The sequence below is a fragment of the Hemicordylus capensis genome, chromosome 2 (assembly GCF_027244095.1).
Source record: "Hemicordylus capensis ecotype Gifberg chromosome 2, rHemCap1.1.pri, whole genome shotgun sequence".
Classification (NCBI taxonomy): Eukaryota; Metazoa; Chordata; class Lepidosauria; order Squamata; family Cordylidae; genus Hemicordylus; species Hemicordylus capensis.
This window is the reverse complement of record NC_069658.1, coordinates 264204253-264210896: the sequence shown is the minus strand read 5'-3', so window position 1 is coordinate 264210896 and position 6644 is coordinate 264204253.

The window sequence follows — 6644 nt, the reverse complement described above, 5'->3', positions numbered from 1 at the left end:
ATGGCAGCTCCCGACTCTGCAGCCCGCGTCACCCTTTTACGTGCTATTTTTCACCATCCAAGACCAGTGCCAGGGGCCTTTAGAGCTGAGCGACACTCGCGAGACTGACAGCCCCTGGCATGGCCAAGAGAAAGGAAAACGGTGCGATATTAGCCCTGTAAGGAATGACATTCTGGGCCACGGTGTGGAGCTCCATTTTGAGATACGAACGCATGAGGTCTAATTAACATGCAGGAAGTTGAGATTGAAAAGGCGTTCCGTACAACGCGCCTATGCCCGCAAGGTGGCGCCACTCGCCGGAAAAATAGATGTGGTGGACGCTGCCATAGACGTGCGCTCGCACTGTACGGAGAATATATTCTTCTTCTCGGGACCTTTGAACAGATAGTCTGCTGCTAAGAGATTGTCACCGACTCGACGGCACTTAATCAATCAATCATCAATCAAGAGATTATCAACTAATCTAGGAATCTCTAGGCATTATTATGATTGATTGATTAAGTGCCGTCAAGTTAGCGTCGATTCTTAGCGACTACATAGATAGATTCTCTCCAGGATGATCTGTCTTCAACTTGGCCTTTAAGGTCTCTCAGTGCTGCATTCATTGCTTCATAGAGGCATTATAGAGGCTCTTCTATTTATGTGGGAAGTGGCTTCTTTCTATTGTTTTAAATTGCAGTTCTTGTTTTCAAAGTTGTTGCTATATTAGACTCAGAGGGGAAGTGGCAAATTGCATTTCCACTGGCAATAGGCAAAGTGGACTTGTATTGGATCAGCTATAGGTTAAACTCAAAGTATGCTTTTTTTGAGTAGTACAAAATCCTTGGTTGGGCAAGAAAAATCGCTTGTGCTTTGACTATATAAAAAGTGACAAGAGCATAAGCACTCTCCATTTGACATTTTCTAAGGCACAGAAGAAATCTGGTATGGCAGGAAGCATGAAATTGTCCCCTTTGTTAAGCAGGATCCACCCTGGTTTGCATTTGAATGGGAGTCTACATGCTTGAGCACTGTAAGATATTCTCCTCAGGGGATGGGACCACTCTGGGAAGAGCATCTGCATGCTTGTATGCAAAAGCTTCCAGGTTCCTTCCCTGGCATCTCCAAGATAGGACAATATTTATTTATTTTTATAGGACAAGATTTTTTATTGAACCAACAAACTACCAAAGCATACAGTACGTTGCCAAAGCACAATTATATACAAAGTGGTTGTTTGTACATGATATATCTACAAAGATTTACACACAAGGATTTGGAAACCCACAAGGTTATGAAGTATATGCTGGTAGTACTGTAACTCGGGGGTGGGGGATTTCAAGGCACATCAGGTAATCGGGGGGGGGGGGTTACGTCCAATGTCCATTTCCACAATTTGTCCCATTGCTGTTTAGAAGAGATACTCTTGTCTTTTTGCACATAACCATACAAACTTTTCCAGAAGAGATTTACTGTCTCATCTGCGTGAACCTCTTGGTCGTGTCTTCCCTCCCTATTCCTATGCAGGAGCATTGCATAAATGACATACAGGTTTACTAACCTGATTACGAGAAGGGGAATGTTCCAATTCCCTAGAATGAGGGCACCCGTTCCGTCCCGTTTCCTTGAAGGTTTCTTTCTGGGACCTCGAAAGGAGGTTCTATAGCTCAAACCCGAGGTTAGTTCTTCCCAAGTCTGTTTTTCCAAATCAGGCCACTCCAACAGCTTGCTTACTCCCTGCCACACTCTTTTGGCTACCACACACTCTTTTAAGAAATGTGAATGGGTTTCCCTGAATGTTTTACCTAGCTCACTAGCTTTCTGTTTGCAAGTGATTTTAGGGCACTCTTGCTGGTCCTCTGGGAGCCATGGCTTAGCCACATTAAGTGGTAGTACTTGATGGTATAAGCGCCACCTTGTTTCCCATAAATGGAAAGGGACTTTTTTCTCCTTAAAGAGAGTGATAGGGTGGGATAGAGACCGAGAGTCCTTGCAGATGGGGTTCTCTCTGAATCCTGATCAGGATCGGATCCAGGGCAAAAACATAAAGTAATGGGCTCAGTGGGCATCCTTGGCGGACACCCGAATGCAAAGTGATCGGGTCGCCCCGCCATCCATTAATCTGTGGTGTCACCTTTGCATTCGTATAGAGCAGCTGTATCCAAGTCACGAATAGGGGTGGTATACCTTTAGCTTTCAACAATGTCCACAGATAATTGTGGTTCAGTTTGTCAAAGGCCTTAACTTGATCCAATAAGAGGAGGTGACCTTTCCAACTTTCATTCTGTATAGAGTAAAAAAGTTCTCTCAGCAGACACAATGAGTCTGTCATCTTTCTTCCCGAGATAGTGCTTGTCTGCAAGCTGTGGACCAATTTAGGAGCCACTTTCGCCAATCCATTATTTAGGATTTTGGCAAAGATTCTGTAATCGATATTTGTGAGGGTTATCGGTCTCCAGTTTTGTGGTAAAATAGTGTCACCTTTCTTGGGGGGGGAAATTAAGAGGCCGTCCCCAAAGGACCTATTTAAACGCCCATTGTCTAGGACAAAATTAAATAATTTTACTAAAACTGGTAGTAGCTGGTCTGCGTAAATCTTATAGAAAGGCCATGTCAGACCATCAGGCCCCGGGGCCGATGTGTTCTTTCCCGCTGAGATAACTGCTCTGACCTCTTCTATCGTTACAGGATGGGTCAAAGAGCTTTTTTCCCCCTCAGTGAGGGAATAGCCGAGACCATATTCATTCAGATTGCAGAACCTATCTAGATAGGATTGAATGTCCTTTACAGAAATATCCTTCAATGCATACAAGTTTGTATAAAACTGGGCCATGATCTTTAACATATCGTGGGGGTCGACCATTAGTGGGCTACTTCCATCCGATCGCAGACCTTGGAATGTCAAACTAGATGCATGCATCTTGTCCTTTGCCCACTCGGCACTCCCCTTTTTCAACTACAGACCCTTTGAAGCGATACCACTTATTTTCTAAACAGCTATGCCGCAGCTCATTTTGAAATGTCCTGATTGTCTCTTTGTAGCGGCGGCATGATTCCACGTCGAAGGCTTCTCCCGTTCATCTTATCAACAATCCTCAGATGTTGAGTGATTGCTTTCTGATAATTTTTGACCCTTCTCTTATATGTCCGGCTGGTCACTGCCCTAGTACAGCAGCCCACCCTCTTTTTAAGTGTCTCCCAGGCTCCCAAAAGATCATCTTCTGCCTCTAATAGCCGAGGGATCTGTCGCCTCAGTTCTGATAAAAGGACACCTTTGAGATATTCATCACTTAACATTTTTGGGTGTAATCGCCACAAGGGCTTACCATGTGGAATTACCTCAGAGAGATTACAAATAAATCCCACAGCCGCATGGTCTGACCATGGGGTAAGTACTAGTTTACACCTGTAGACTTCAAAAGAAGGGGGAGCCCAGAGTCTATCTAGCCAGCTTGCTGATCTCGGGTGGTAATATGTAAATTTGACTCCGGTTTTAAATTTATGTCTATACTGCGATTTAAAGTTCTCTTCTTGACGGATTGGGAAAAAATCCAAATCATTATATACCCCCAAGGCCTTATCATCTAAACCCAGAGTCTCACTCAGAAAACGTTGGAGAGCTTTTTCCTCATTCGTTAGAGAGCGACTTGAGGGGGAGACTGGGAGGCCTCCCGAAAAAGCTTTTCTGTCACTCAGTTGGGCTCTGTTATTAAAATTCCCTGCGATCAGGAGGTGGCGCTTGGTGTCACATATATCTTTTAGTTTAGCCCAAAGAGCCTTCCTAAGGTGTGATTGTACCGGGGCATATATGGCACAGAGTCTAAAGGCTCGGTCGAGCCTTAGAGTGGTTGCCGAGCTTGGGTCACCCTTGACAGTAAAATCTACATACATTAGTCTGCCCTGATCAATTTCCAATACCCTCTCAATTTTGAGATCAGGTCTGTCTTTAAACAATATTGCTACCCCTGCATTGCTGCTCCCATCATAGGACCAGAAGGATGGGCCCACTGTCCATTGCTGTTGTGCCGAAAAGCGGTGGCTCTCATTTTCGAAATGGGTCTCTTGCAGAACATAGATGTGATAGTTCCATTTTGTTAAAAAATGTAGGATCTCTTGCCTACGATTTGGTGACCTTAATCCATTAACATTCCATGTAAGTATATTATAGGAATTGGCCCGACAACCCATGATAGGAGGGTGTTATGTGTAAGACATGGACCCATTCAGACAAAGAGTCGCTGTTCGCGTAGAAGCGAGGCAATAGGATAGTAGGCATTTGTTCCTTAGATCTCAGATCGTGTCAAGTATTGTTCAAAGGGGCTTATTGGGTTAATTCAACCCTTACCTCCATGTCTTCCATGATAACAGTATTACCTCCTACCCCTTCCACGTTTACTTCACGTGAAAGTGTAGACCTACTTTGAGGCAGATGGGCCCCGGGGAGGGTTGGTGAGGGGGAGGGGGTTTGGGGTTCAGAGACGGGAGGCAAGGCAGGCTCCATGAGTCACCACCATAGCTAAAAGTGGTGGATACTCACTCATCCCACAAGTTCCCCCACTCCTCCATCTTTTAGTGTTTGCATTACTTATCCCAAGTCAGCAGACTTGCCACTCTTCAGTTTTCAGCCCTGTCTCCAGAGACTTAATCTTTAAATGCAAAGGGCGGGGACGAGGAGGAGGGCAGGGCAGGATTGTGTCGGGTTAACCTGCATGTAATGCATGTGCATGAACATTAAGACAATGCAGCATTTTATAGAATGATTATGTTTTGCTATTTTTTTAAAAAATTATTTTATTTAGCATATTTGTATACCGCCCCAAACCAAGGTCTCAGGGTGGTTCACAACAAGCAGTAAACAAAACATTAAAATCAATTAAAATACTAAAAACAATTTAAAACACTCTAAAAGTTAAAAAGTTAAATATTTAATGCATCTTTAAGACAATATAATGGCAATGATACACGTATACTTCCGTTCATCAAACAAGTTTTTTTAGACCAATTTAATGTATAAAATAGAATAAAATAAACTACAGATCTTCCAAACTTGAGCAAACACATTTCAGTGTCCAAACACCATTATCACTGAAACGCAGTTTTGAAGATCGGTTGTTTATTTTATTCTATTTTACACATTAAAGAGGTCTAGAAAACTTGAATGCACCTTAACTCACAGTTCAGTTGCTGATTGTTGAGCCAGGGCTCAGCCTAGAACCCATTTTGAATACCAGGGACAAATGATGGTGATGATAAAGATCATGTGTACACAAATGGTTCCTTTAGCTTAACAAAGTCACTTGAAAACTAGCTTAAAAGGTCAGAGTATGAGCTGGGAAGTCATAAGAACAGCCCTGCTGGATCAGGCCCAAGGCCCCATCTAGTCCAGCATTTTGTTTCGCACAGTGGCCCACCAGATGCCTCTGGGAAGCAGTGTTCCCTCTAACAGGGATTCCTATATGTTAACTACAACTCCCATAATCCTCAAGCAAAAACCACTGCAGCTGGGGATTCTGGGTGTTGTAGTCAATAACATCTGAGAATCCCTGTTAGAGGGAACACTGCTGGGAAGCCCACAGGCAAGAATGTCCATGGTTCAAATCAAACCATGGTTCTGGGAAGGCCATGGTTCAAATCTCTCCTCATCACGTGGCTTTAGAGAATTTACTTTCTCTCAGCCTCCACCTCCCTCCCTCCTCTGCAATAAGAAGATAATAGCAGGCTACCTTACTTGATTGTTGTGAGGATTACAAAGACATGTTTTGTACACTCTGACAAGTACATAAATGGCAGATTTGATTATTAGAAATGACTGATACTCTTCTGAACTGCTCAGCTGAGGTCCAGTTTTCATGCAACCTTTGCTGTATGGACGTTGCTGACGTGCTTTCTTCTGTGGGGCGCAGTTGGCATGAAGCAGATCCCATGTAGGCTGGTAGTGTGGTTTGAACCAGGTAAATGGGATCCATGTACCCAGGGTTTAACCTCAGAGTCACACAACATTCTGGGACAGCCTGGTTTAAATTAACCTCGTTAGCTGAGGTCAACAATAACAACACTTGATGTTCTCAGCACCAGGCCACATCAGTCAAGTGTACTAACAAATACTTGCTGGTGCAGATTCTTCCACCTCTGCAGTGTGATGCTGTGGCAAGCAACCCCAGACAAAATTTCTCTCATCTACACAACTATGTATGGAGGTGGATCCCTGTCCTCCTTTGCATTTTGTCCAATCCCTTTTTGCTAGGCAGAATAATTCTCTTCTATACACTTCTTGTTAGGAACATAGGAAGCTGCCATATACTGAGTCAGACCATTGGTCCATCTCACTCAGTATTGTCTACACCAGGGTTTCTCAACGTGTGGGTCCCCAGGTGTTATTGGACTTCAACTCCCATAATTCCCAGCCCCAGCGGCCTTTGGTTGGGAATTATGGGAGTTGAAGTCCAATTACATCTGAGGACCCACACGTTGAGAATCTCTGGTCTACACAGACTGGCAGCGGCTTCTCCAAGGTGGCAGGCAGGAATCTCTCTCAGCCCTATCTTGGAGAAGCCAGGGAGGGAACTTGGAAGCATGCAGAATTGTGGGATGGGTGAGTCAACGCCGTATCCACCACTTTTAGCTATGGTAGTGACTCATAGAGGAGCTTTGCCTGCCTGTAGCAA